The sequence below is a fragment of the Vicia villosa genome, linkage group LG3, assembly GCF_029867415.1.
Source record: "Vicia villosa cultivar HV-30 ecotype Madison, WI linkage group LG3, Vvil1.0, whole genome shotgun sequence".
In the NCBI taxonomy this organism is placed as follows: Eukaryota; Viridiplantae; Streptophyta; class Magnoliopsida; order Fabales; family Fabaceae; genus Vicia; species Vicia villosa.
The window spans coordinates 211,044,209-211,056,660 of record NC_081182.1 but is presented as its reverse complement, the minus strand read 5'-3'; the positions used below and the strand labels follow the sequence as shown (position 1 = coordinate 211,056,660).

The following is a 12,452-nucleotide window of genomic DNA, read 5'->3' as shown; positions in this document are numbered from 1 at the left end:
GCCAAAATACTAGGGCTCTTAGTATTTCGAATTGGGCATGTGTATTATGTCCAATTGTTTAAGTTAGCTTGTACCCTAAGTTAGTTTATAATGGGTATTTGTGAAAAGCCTAATAGTTTAGAATGTTAGGTTTATTATAAATAGCATACTAGTCTCTCATCATTGCATACTGCAAATAATTATTTAGGGTGAGAGGGTTATTTGTTACTCTTGTAACACTTGAGATCTTGTTTCAAAGAGAAAATAAAGAATAGCAGTTATAACCAATCCTTGTTATTCTTCCCTTACACCCCATTATACTTTGTTTTTGGCAACTTGTTTCACAACAAATTGGTGTGGTGAGCATGGAGAAGAATGCCTTCAACAAAGAATGAAATTGAAAAGTTCCCCGGAGTGAATGATTTCGGTCTGTGGTGCTTGAAGATGAAAGTCCTACTGGTCCAGCAGGGTTGTTTGGAAGAGTTGAAGGGAGAGGAAATGATGTACATTTTGATAACGGAAAAAGAAAAGACGACGATGATAGAGAAAGCCCACTGCGCAATCCTGTTGATCCTTAGTGATAAGGTTCTTCGACAGGTATCATAGGAGACAACGACATCAGGGTTATGGATGAAACTTGAAAGTTTTTACATGACCAAATCGCTGGTAAATCGACTCTACCTGAAGCAAGTTTGTATACGTTAAAGATAATTGAAGATAAAGTATTGGCTAAGCAGTTGGATATGTTCAACAAGCTGATTCTTGATCTTGAGAATATTGATGTGAAGATCAATGATGATGATCAAGCGTTGTTGTTGTTGTGCACTTTACCTCGAACACATGCTCACTTCAAAGAAAATCTCTTGTATGGAAAGGAGTCCCTGACCTTTGAAGAAGTTAAATCACCCCTGTATTCGAAGGACTTGAACAAACGAAAGGAGCATAAACCTTCCACTGTTGGTGAAGGTTTTACCGTTAAGGGAAACTTCTTGCGATAGTATGGTAAATTTGACAAGAAGAGGGGAAAAGGTCAGCAAAAGTCTTACAGTGGCAAAACATCGAGTATTCGAATCTATCATTGTAAGAAGAAGGGTCACACAAGAAAGGTGTGCCTTAAACGTTTGAAAGATCATGGAGGTAAGGATAATGGCAACGCAGCCATTGTTTAAGATGATTTCAAATCATCAGATGTTCTTGTGGTTTAAAGCAGTGACTCGAGCAAGGAGTGGATTATGGAAAGGATATGTTTTCGAAGGAGTAAAAAGTATCCTAAGAGTCATGAATGGGTCGAAGGAAGTCTTGAGAGACGTGAAGAAAAAAGGCTTTTATACCCTGGAGGCTGAAGTTGTAAGTGGTTAGAAAAATGTCCCTCCACAAAACCTTTGTCGAAGACAAAAATTTGACATACGAGATTCCTCCGTGTCAGTGAAAGGGGTCTGGTTGAATTGGGGAAACAAAATATGCTTGGTGGATACAAAGTCGAAAAGCTGAAGTTTTATGAACTATGTGTACTTGAAAAATATTGTAGAATGAAGTTCGATAAAGGCAAAGAAAGAACACATGGATCCCTTAATTACATCCATGATGATCTTTGGGGACTTGCGAGGTATCCATCACATTCAGGTCAAAATATTTTCTATCCATAGTTGATGATTATTCTAGGAAATTATGGGTATTCATCCAGAAGACTAGGGGTGAAACTTTAAAGAATTTCAAAAGTTAGGAGACTTTAGTCGAAAATCAAACTAGCAGAAAGGTCAAGAGTTTGAGAACGAATAATGGCCTTGAACTTTGCAATGAGGTTTTCGACAGTATTTTTACTGCCTCTGGTATTTCAAGGCACAAAATTACTAAAGGTACTCCACAACAAAATGGTTTGGCTGAAAGGTTTAATAAAACTATTTTGGAGAGAGTTAGATGCATGTTAATTAGTGTTGGGTTAAAGAAGGTGTTTTGGACTGAGGCTGTTTTGACAGTAACATATATGATAAATAGATGTCCTTCGACTGCATTAGATATGAAGACACCTGAAGAAGTTTGGTCGGGACATCCACCTAATCTCGATAAACTTAGAGTATTTGGCAGTCTAGCCTATGCTCACATTAGGAAAGACAAAGTCAAACCAAGAGCTCTGAAATGCATGTTAATGGGATGCCCCGAATGAGTCAAAGCTTATAGGTTATGGTGCCTAGAGCCATGTCACAAAAGGAGTATTACCAGTCGAGATGTAGTTTTCAAAGAAGTTTAAATGGTTTTCAAGAAAACTAATCATGTTGGTCGAAGTGCAAAAATACCTGATGAAGAGCTGAAAGGTAGAGATTCTTGTTAAGGTAGAGCATGTTGATGTTGAATTACATATCCTAGAGGAAGTCGAAGAAGAAGCATAAGATCTGAGGAAGTTGAGGAAGTTGAGGAAACTATCGATGAATACTTATTGGCAATACATAGGTTAATAAGAGTCATCAAGCCATCTTAGAGACTTGGGTATGCATATCTCATAGCTTATGCTATAATATCTACAAGTGAGGTTCTAGATGAAGAACCTAGAGATTATAAGGAAGTTATGAGGAGTTGAAATAAGACAGAATGGCTTAAGGCCATGAATGATAAGATGATCGAGAAACCTAAATGGGCCAGGTCAGTCAACTATAAGTAGATTTTCAAATTTAAGGAGGAATCAAAGGAATGGCATCGAAAATATACAAAGCAAGGTTTGTCTCAAGGGGTTTCACTCAGAAAGAAGGTGTTGACTTCAATGTTGTGTTTTCTCGTGTTGTGAAGCATAAGTCCATTTGAATGTTGTTTGTCATTGTGGTACAATTCAATCTTGAACTGGAACAGATGGATGTGAAGACTGCGTTCTTGTATGGTGATTGTCATACCCCAAAATTTGCCCATCTCATTTCATCTTCAAGGGTTCAAGGTTCAATGGTTAAACTCAAGTCACTCTCTCCTCATCAAAGGGTTTTCAAATTAGGGTTTTGGATTTTCTAAGAAAAGATGTATCAATGGTTCCAAGGGATTTCATATGGTTTATTAGGGTTCAAGGTATCTCCATGTCAAAATTCAAGCTTCAATTCCAAGGATTGCTCATTCAAATGCTCAGATGGTCCACAGTCGACTAGTTTGACCTAAAAGTCAACTATGGTCAAATTACAGTCAAAACTCCTGATTTTTTGTCAACATCAACCTCTTGAAATATTATTCATCATTTGATCAAGGGTTGATCATGATCTATCAAGGGAAGCTTCAAAAACAACAAATCTCAAGGTTGCTAAATTAGGGTTTCTAGGAGGAAAGTCAACTAAACTTTGATTGGCCATAACTTTCACATGGATTATAAAAAATTTCCCAACCAAAGCCTATTCTAAAGGAAATTGGATTATCTACAACTTTGTCTCTTACATGCCAAGGCTAGAAATGCTTTATTCAAGAGATATGGTCCAATACGTTACTGGTCCTCCAAAAAGGTCAATAAAAGGTCATCTTCTTCAAAAGCCCATAACATGAGCATGGAAACTTCAATTGAAATGAAACCAAAGGGGACATTTAGAGTACACTCTAAGCTTTCTAAAATGTTCAAAAACACCCTCATAGGACAAAAATTGAGAGAGATATGATTGGTGGAAGTTGGATAATCTTTGAGGAAAGCTTGAAACCCTAAGTGATGGAAATTGCATTCTTTTGACCAATGGGCCTAAGTTTGAAGTTTCTAAACATGATTATAGGCTCTATCAAGGTCTCTAAGTCCATTATTTTATTTCTTATTATTTTTATTTCTTATTATTTTTATTTCTTTTATATTGAATTTTATTCAATTAAATTCAACCTAACTTAAGTAAATAATGGAGATATTCCAAGGGATGCACAAGGATTATTTTTTAATCAAATCATGATCACAATATCATTGAAATTCGTTTGTTTGATGATAGAATATTGGACAAAAATAGAAAGGAAATCATGTGATTTTAATCAAATTTCGTTCTCTCAAAGCACAAAGCGTCCAAGCCCATAAGAACCCTAAATAAACTCTCATATATATATGCACAACAACACTGAGAAAAAAGGGGGAAGAAAAAATGGCTGCAAGGGCTAGGGTTTGAAGTTGCAAAAACTCAAGTGGATTAGGACACTTCGTGAGAAGGCTTGCAGCCACTTTCAGGTAATCTCACGCGTACGTTCTTGTTCCTGAGACCTTCAAGGTGAGGTATAGGTTTGTATCCATGGGCATAACACCCTTAATTGTGAACATCACGAAAATCTGATTGCTTGTTTTTTTTGGAAATCATATTTTATTTTCTGTGATGTTTTGATTGAATCTAATGACTCTAATGCTTTCCTGAGATGCTATAGAACAACTTAGAACCATCGCATGAGATTTGTAACGCATAAAACATGAGATGCCATTTCTAGGGAATCAAGCTCGTGGAGGTTCGGTTTCAGCGCTACAGGCCGTTTCAGGTCTTGAAACCATCACCATCGGATTCGTAGTATGGCATTTTGTGGGCCTGAGCAGTTTTTGCATTTTGTTTGGTTCGATTCACAGGTTTTAGAAAAAAGGGGTGATCGGAGACGATGGTGGCAGCCACCGCAAGTGGTGGTTTGACGATTACAGGGGCAAGTCAACGCGTTCGTGGCACTTTCGTGCGTTGCCATTAGTGGTTCAACCATTCCGATTCTCTCTCTCCTGTGATTGGCCTGGCGTGCAATCAGAGGGGCCCACTTTTGGTTTTGTTTGGAAATTGCCATTAAGTTTTACTTATTAATTACAATGGTTTGTTTTAATTTACTGACAACATTATAGTGCAGTGCAGGTGGTACAGGGTTTTTTCAGGTTATCCCAAAACCTGGGTTCGAATCCAGCTGAAGGCGAAATGTATTTTTTTATCAATTCTTTAGTTTAAATCACCACCAGATCCCACGCTTTCTCCTATACGTTTCCTATGATACACCTCACTTCTTAGCCATTGGATTCAACACAAGACCAGATCTAACGCCCTAGAACTTGCAGGACCACCATGGTTGTCCAGAGCTTCACCATACAGGATCACGCCCAGGTTCCTTTATTATTCTTCTATTTATTTGTTTTATATTATATATACAATTAGGTAATTAATCTTAATTATTTTTTATTATGTATATAAATTTAATTTTAAAATTTAATTAATAATATAATTAATATTGAGATTTTATTTATTATTCGTTTGGACTAAATTAATTAGTCGCGAAGGGTAATGGTCGATTATTTAATTAATTAAATAATAAATTCAAATAAGGCTTATTTTGCTAAAGGGTTTTAACAGATTCTATTGGTGACGATGATTAGCATATTTTTATCAATTCGTTATTTATTTTGATCAAATCTATTGATCGCAAGGAGTAACGATAATTAAAATAATTAAAACACATCAAATTGCTAACGGTGATAATCGAATCAATCAATTAGAATAATTAATAATGCTTTATTAAATCTGTTAATTATTGTGATTAAAACTATTGATCATCGCGATTAATAGAACATATTATAATCAGGGTTGTACGCCATTCAAAACACAATTTCTTTCACAAAACTACTGATTTTCAAAACTGCGATAAGGTAATTCAAAATACCTTGCAAACTGCGAAATTCAAAACTACGACAAGGTAATTCAATATACCTTCAAACATCCTCATACTAAATTTATGGCGTACAACCCTGCCCCAGGCTACGTAGACTCTGATCCTCCATAAGGAGGTACGTAGGCACTTGGATAACCAAGGCGAGTCCCCTTCCCCAAAATCTCACTTTTCACCCTATTCATTTCGTTAACTTTAAACCTTAAACATTAAAATTTTTAGCCACAAACCTTTGCCTTAAACTTAAAATCTTAGGAAAGGGTTAAGGGTGCCTAACACCTTCCATTGACCTGAATATAATAACTTACCCAGAATTCTCTAAAACTTCGTAGGGTTTCCTATTCGCCATGGTAGTATAGGTGGCGACTCTAAAAGTCTAACTTTTTAGGGCAGCTTGCTACAGTGATGCAGATGAAATACTCTTGATGAGGAAACGTGAAGGGTATGTTGAAAAACGGGAGGAAGAATATGTGTGCAAGCTGAAACATCAAGGTCAAGGTATCAATGTTAAATGGGATAGTCAAAGAGCTTTACACCTGTCGAATAACTCATCATATCATGAGCGAACCAAACACATCGATGTGAGGTTGGATTTCGTCAGAGGAGTACTCGAGCGTGGAGAAGTCCAAGTGCTAATGGTTTCGAAAGATCATATTTCGCTGATATGATCACCAAAACATTGCCAAGCTGCAAGTTTTTTCAATGTATACAGTTGCATGAAGAAATTTAGTTTGTTCTTTGATGTTATAGAGTTTATTCCAAGGTGGAAATTTATGAGAATTGGATCGAAGTCTAGTGGGTCAAAGAGTAGCTTCGGGTTCGACAGGATTTATACATGTGTCAAAGTATGTTCACATGCTGGTGTCGAAGACCTACATACTATAGTCGAAGTGTGTTCGAGTATGGAGGTGTTGAAATACTAGGGTTGTTAGTGTTTCTAATTGGGCTTGGGTATTATGTCCAATTGTTTAAGTTAGCTTGTACCCTAAGTTAGCTTGTAATGGGTATTTGTGAAAAAAGTCCATTAGTTTATTATGTTAGGTTTACTATAAATAGCATACTAGTCTCTCATCATTGCATACTGCAAATACTAATTTAGGGTGAGAGGGTTATTTTTTATTCTTATAACACTTGTAATCTTGTTTCAAAGAGAAAGTAAAGAATATCAGTTATAACCAATCCTTGTTATTCTTCCCTTACTCCCCATTATACTTTGTTCTTGGTAACATTTTTCACAACAAATTTTCTAAAAACACATGTCTACTTTTCTAATCACCAACAGATGAAAAGGTTCTTAAAAATTAAATTTAATGATTATAAAGTATTTTTGTTACCTCTTTTCTAGATATGCTTAAGAGACATTTATTAAGTGTGCAAAAGGGGCAATAAATTATATTCCATTATGTATTTTAGTACTATAAATATGTAAATGTTTTTAGCATTGCATTAATATACACCGAATATATCTCTATTCATTTGTAAAATTAAAAGATAAAAACATATGGCTAAAATTCACAAATTTCTTTATGCTATAGTTTTGTTTTTGTCCATATTCTTTCTTTCAGTGGCCAGCTGTAAATCATTGTTTTTCCTTAAAAATTTTATTTTTTATTTTATAGTTCATACATAATCTTTTATCATATTTTATTAACATTGTTATTCTATTTTTCATTACAGTTCCATGTGAAACAGAGGAAGATTGTGAAAAGGTGTATATCGGGGAGACGTTTGATGCTCGAGTCATGTGCTTTATGAAAAACTGTTATTTCATTATTGCGTTATAAGGAAGAAACATATATCTAAAAAAAGTATGAATAATATTATCTTATGGTTGAATATTTCGTAAGTTTCCATTTAATATTTATGCCTCCAACCAAGAATTTTATTTTTATATACTTCGAAATTATGACTTTATTCTCTAAAATATCAACAATAAAATGAAAAAGATAATAAAAATTAGTATAATATAATTTTTCATATCTTATTAATTTTGGATATATAATGTTGCCTCCAAGTTCTCCATATAAACCTAATAAATGTAAGTTATATTTAGATAAATTATTTTTGTGTTGCACGGTTTGACAAAAACATATAATTCAATTATTTTAAAAATAATAAATTTAGTGATTAAATATGTTATAAAATATCAGAATATGAAATTTTTAAATTAAAAATTTTATTCAAAATAAGAGTATTTTTAAAAAAACAAGAGAAAATATATTTGTGAAATTTATAAAGTTGATGGATGTTATAAATTTGTTGTTTCATCATACACAATTTAATAACACTTTTCTAGGGTACAATCGACCGACTATCCAAAGACGACGCGGGTTGACATTTTGAGAGTTTATTAAAACTCCAAGATTGCATATATATATATATATATATATATATATATATATATATATATATATATATATATATATATATATATATATATATATATATATATATCAATTGAATTTCCTTGCATATACCAATCGATTAATACATGATGTTGTCACACCCAAAATTTTAACTTGACAATTTTCTACTTGATCTTGATCACCCACATCAGTCTATCATACATGGCATTGCATAGTGACAAGTTCATGCATTAGGGTTTAGGATTCCAATGGTCCATCACCCTACTAGTTGATTGAGTGATTGCATTGATACCTATTCATTAGTTTAGAATCAAAATTGGGTCCTTTATCAGCATATATCTTATGCATAATGAATTAGGGTTTGTGTGATATCTTTGGTTCATCTCATTGTCCAAACTTGCTTGTTTTTATATGATATCTATTGGAAGTCTTTGATTCGTGGGTTGCATTTGGTCATTGTTGCACCCCAAAATTTGCCAATTTATTTATACCCAATTGTCTTTCATGGCATGTTCATATGCATACTTCACGTAGCTCATTCACTCAATACATTCATGCATACCATTGTTACTGTTCAAGAAAATTGATGAAAACGAACTTCTGCATGGGAGATATCTTGGATCAAAAGAGAAGGTTTGGAGTATAATTACCTGGCCTCATTTCCATTGAAGTTCTCCTAAGATCAGGGTTTCATTCCCTCCAAGTCAAAGCTCCGGTTAAAAGATACAGATCTCAGGTTCATCAGGATGACAAATTAGGGTTTTGATCAAAGTCGACCCTGCTGACTTTGTGGTCAAAATTTAATCAGAAGATAACTTCTAGATGTGAAGTATGGTTTCCTTGAAAAAATATCATTCATTGCGGTTTCTTTGGTTGAAAACTGATTGAGAGTTGAATCAGAAACGGTTTAATCGGGAAATTCATCTGGAATCGGGAAAATCAGGAAAAGTTGACTTTTTGGGCAAAGTCAAGGTCAACTGTCAGATGTTGATTTTTGGTGGGAAATTAATCAAGAAAAGTCAATGGAGAAGAATAAAATCAAGAAAATGTCAAAGTTACAAAATTTGGAAAGTTAGTTGAAATGGGAAATGGCCATAAATGGAAAGTTATACACTTAGAGAGATATTTGGAGTTTTTGGAGTTGGTTGACCAGTCAACTTCATGGCTACTGAACACGTGTAAATAGGCTTTGTTTCAAAACAAGTTCAACATCAAAGTTGTTTATCTCATGGAGATGAACAACTTTGTAGTTGAAAATTCTTTCATTTGAAGCATGGTTAGTGAGCTACAAAAGTGAAAAGTTTGAAGATTCCAAGTTATCCAAGTCATGTTGCTGGGAATATTTTCTGGGCACGCGCAAGCATTAGCTCGAACACTTGGTGCGCCATATTGGACGTTAATCTAAGATCGTCACAAGTGTCCGTAAAGTGCAATCTTGGTATCATTCTTTCCTCCTCCATGACCTCTGCACAATGAACCAAAAATCAAGTCATTTAGGTAAATATTGGATCACTTATGAGTCTCCAAAGCGATACTCTCACACTGATCAAAATTAGGCATCTGGCCAGGCAGAATTCCAGGGCATGCATGTGCAATTTATCAAACACGTGGTAGGCAGAATTCAAGGTTGATTTTGGGGAAGTATAAGAATATTATGGACTCCATACCAACCTCAAGCTCTTCTCCTCTATGTCCTCTTTCTAAGGGTCAAAGAATCATGACATTAGGTTATATGATAAACAAATTACAAGAGCCTAAAGTCATGTCCTGAGAGTTCGTGTTTGGCAAAGCGTCGGGTCAAAGCTTGAACCATGCACACGCTGACAACTTGCAGTGATGAGCCAATCTCTTCGAGGCCGATTTTTATGCATGTATCATCAGCATTCTAGACGCCTCCCAACAACAATGTTAGTCCATCATATCATCTCTTTACAACAATGTCAATTTCAAGCCATGTGATGATTAGTGGAAAGAGTTTCATAGGTGCAAAGTCAAGGTTGAGGAATTCCAAGTAGCTGGCAGAAATTTCCATTGTCATGGTCAGTTGTGACCTCACCTCTTGCTAGCTATTTTCAAAGATGTTCCGTTTGTCATTCCAGCACGAGGTTAACACGAAAAATTGTTCTATCCCATCTCCTCTTTTAATTGATGTTAAGGTTGTGTTATACGGGTATTTGGATATTAAGTTACAACGCTGTAAAGTGTAGAATCTGGGAGCTGACACGAGACCGGCACTGGGTTAAGATTTGTGTGCATACATGGCAGCCACGAGGCATTATGTTTCAAGGAGATTTTAAATGCATTACAGGCGATTTCTTGAGGGATGCTCCTCACGAAGTATGCTCTATGATGAATGCTTGTTAACATGAATACAAGAGGTGGTCATTTGAGAAACTTAGTGACAAGTTATACGATCACAAAGCTCATCGTTTGAAATCATAAATTGGAAGCCGAGCCAGTTCTGTTGCTGCCCATGTTCAGGTGCAATCACTCAACTTCAATTCCATTTCTCTTATACATACCATCATCATTTCAAAACGCTTTCAACACCAGTCTTATTCTCCTCTACCTCCTCTTTATCTCAATATTGCATTCGAGGTAAACGATGAAGTAAGGAAGAAGTTGTGGGTGGGTAAGACTAGAGTTATGAATTGGACTTGATACTAAAGGCGCCAGCTTAAATTCGTTGCAGCATAGTACATACATGAGGCCTATCATCACCATATCCCAAATATCACGCAAACAAACTCTGCATGCATAAAGTGGCAAAAAGTCTTACTACAAAAGGAACAACTTGCACCTTAAGTTGTGAGAAAGAAAGTGGAAGGATCCGCTGTGAGTTAAAACTTCATCACAACACACAAAGACGCTCCATTTTTTCTTTTCATAGTTTCCACCTCACTCTCTCATTCGCATCATTTTTCTCCTCTCTCGGTTTCTCTTCTCTCTTTCTCTCCATCATAACCTCCATAACAAACTTTCAATAAACTTTTAACCACCATCCAAACTTCAACCTTCAATACTAATCATCATCTTCTTCACTCTCGTTCCTCACATCATCACCATCGCCGTAGCTTACATCCCTCTCACTCCCTCAAGTTTCAAGCTTCAAGAAGAAGGTACTCTCTGAGTTTATTTCTCAAGGAGCCTAAGCTGTTCAGTAGGCGTTCGTCTTCGCATCCAACATTCAAGGAAGAAGCACGTAGATTTTTCTATCTTTCTTTGATTCAAGATCAAACAAGTAAGTGATCCCTTTCCCTTACATTAGACGCATGTATAAGTCTGGAGCTCCCATCATCAGGGACTTGGGTTAGGACAATTAGAACCACCATGTTTGCAAGTGTTTGCTGCATTTGTATGAGATTCATGAATCCATTGTACTCAATTTCGTTTTCCCCATGATAATGATCATTCGAATGCTTGAATCACGATTTTTAATCCTATGATCGATTGTGAGTACATTGATAAGCTTAGAATTATTTTTAAAGAAGGTTGTAAAAGTTAGGATTTTGTTGTCGCGTTCGGTTAGGAGGTTAGAGGTTTCAAAACAAGAAAATAATCGCAAATCCATGATCAGCGCGAAAAACCGAGTCGGAAGGTGGTGCCTTTTTAAAATTCTGGGCGTTTCGCTCGAGCTCCGGCAGCGGAACGGTTGGGGAAGACGACCGGAACAATGTTCCGGCGTCTGGGCCCTATTCCCAATTCTTTTGGTTATTTTGTTTCATCCATATGATTGATTCATGAGGTGGCAGGGCGTGAGTGGATGAAGCTCTCTTTTGTCCTATTATACTTAATATCTTAGTGACCAATTGATGCAAGACCTTCATATTTTCATGTCACGTTTTTGGCAAATAAAAAGAACCATAGTGACATAATGTGATAGTAATGATAATGAAATAAAAATGGAATTGGTAATAATGGATTGGGCCCAGCGAAATACTCTTCACACCCCTGTACTTGGGCCCAAACGTAAGTTGTAGTAGAGGCCAGTTTATCCCAATCCTGCTAATACACCCCTGCTTGCTATGAACTTTCTTACATCTCAATTTGTTTCTCATCTAACTTTTAATTCAAAATTCAGTTTTAAGTGGAATAAAAAATGAAGAAAAATACGTTTCTGATACTTTAATCTCTTAGGATATTTTTAGTATTTTTTTGTAGATTTTTAGAATTTAGTTTACTATTTTTAATAAATCTTTTTCCTCAAAGTGTACATATGCCTTCATGTTTTGCTAGATTTTGCAAATTGATTTGATTAGATGCTTTAGGAATAGAATTCAATTGCCATCTTTTTTGTGGAATCAGTAGACTCACATATCAAAATGTGTATAAAAATGAAGTTTCAATTCCTTGTTTTGGTTAAGTTTTTGCTTAGGGTTTTAGACCCGATTAACATGTGTTTCTAATTGACGTTTGTGTTGATTTTTGCTCATAACGTGCCATGAACTTTTGCAATTGACTTGGAGTTGAAATTTTTAACTAGGGATGTGT

The 12,452-nt window shown here is 35.4% G+C and overlaps 1 long non-coding RNA gene across 1 annotated transcript; it reads left to right on the top strand.

Annotated features, from left to right (window-relative positions):
• Window positions 1-7,008: 7,008 nt before the first annotated feature.
• LOC131657272 (uncharacterized) lies at window positions 7,009-7,455 on the top strand. The gene is made up of 2 exons (XR_009300578.1): window positions 7,009-7,169; window positions 7,273-7,455. It is a non-coding gene; the product is annotated as an uncharacterized LOC131657272 (long non-coding RNA).
• Window positions 7,456-12,452: the final 4,997 nt, after the last annotated feature.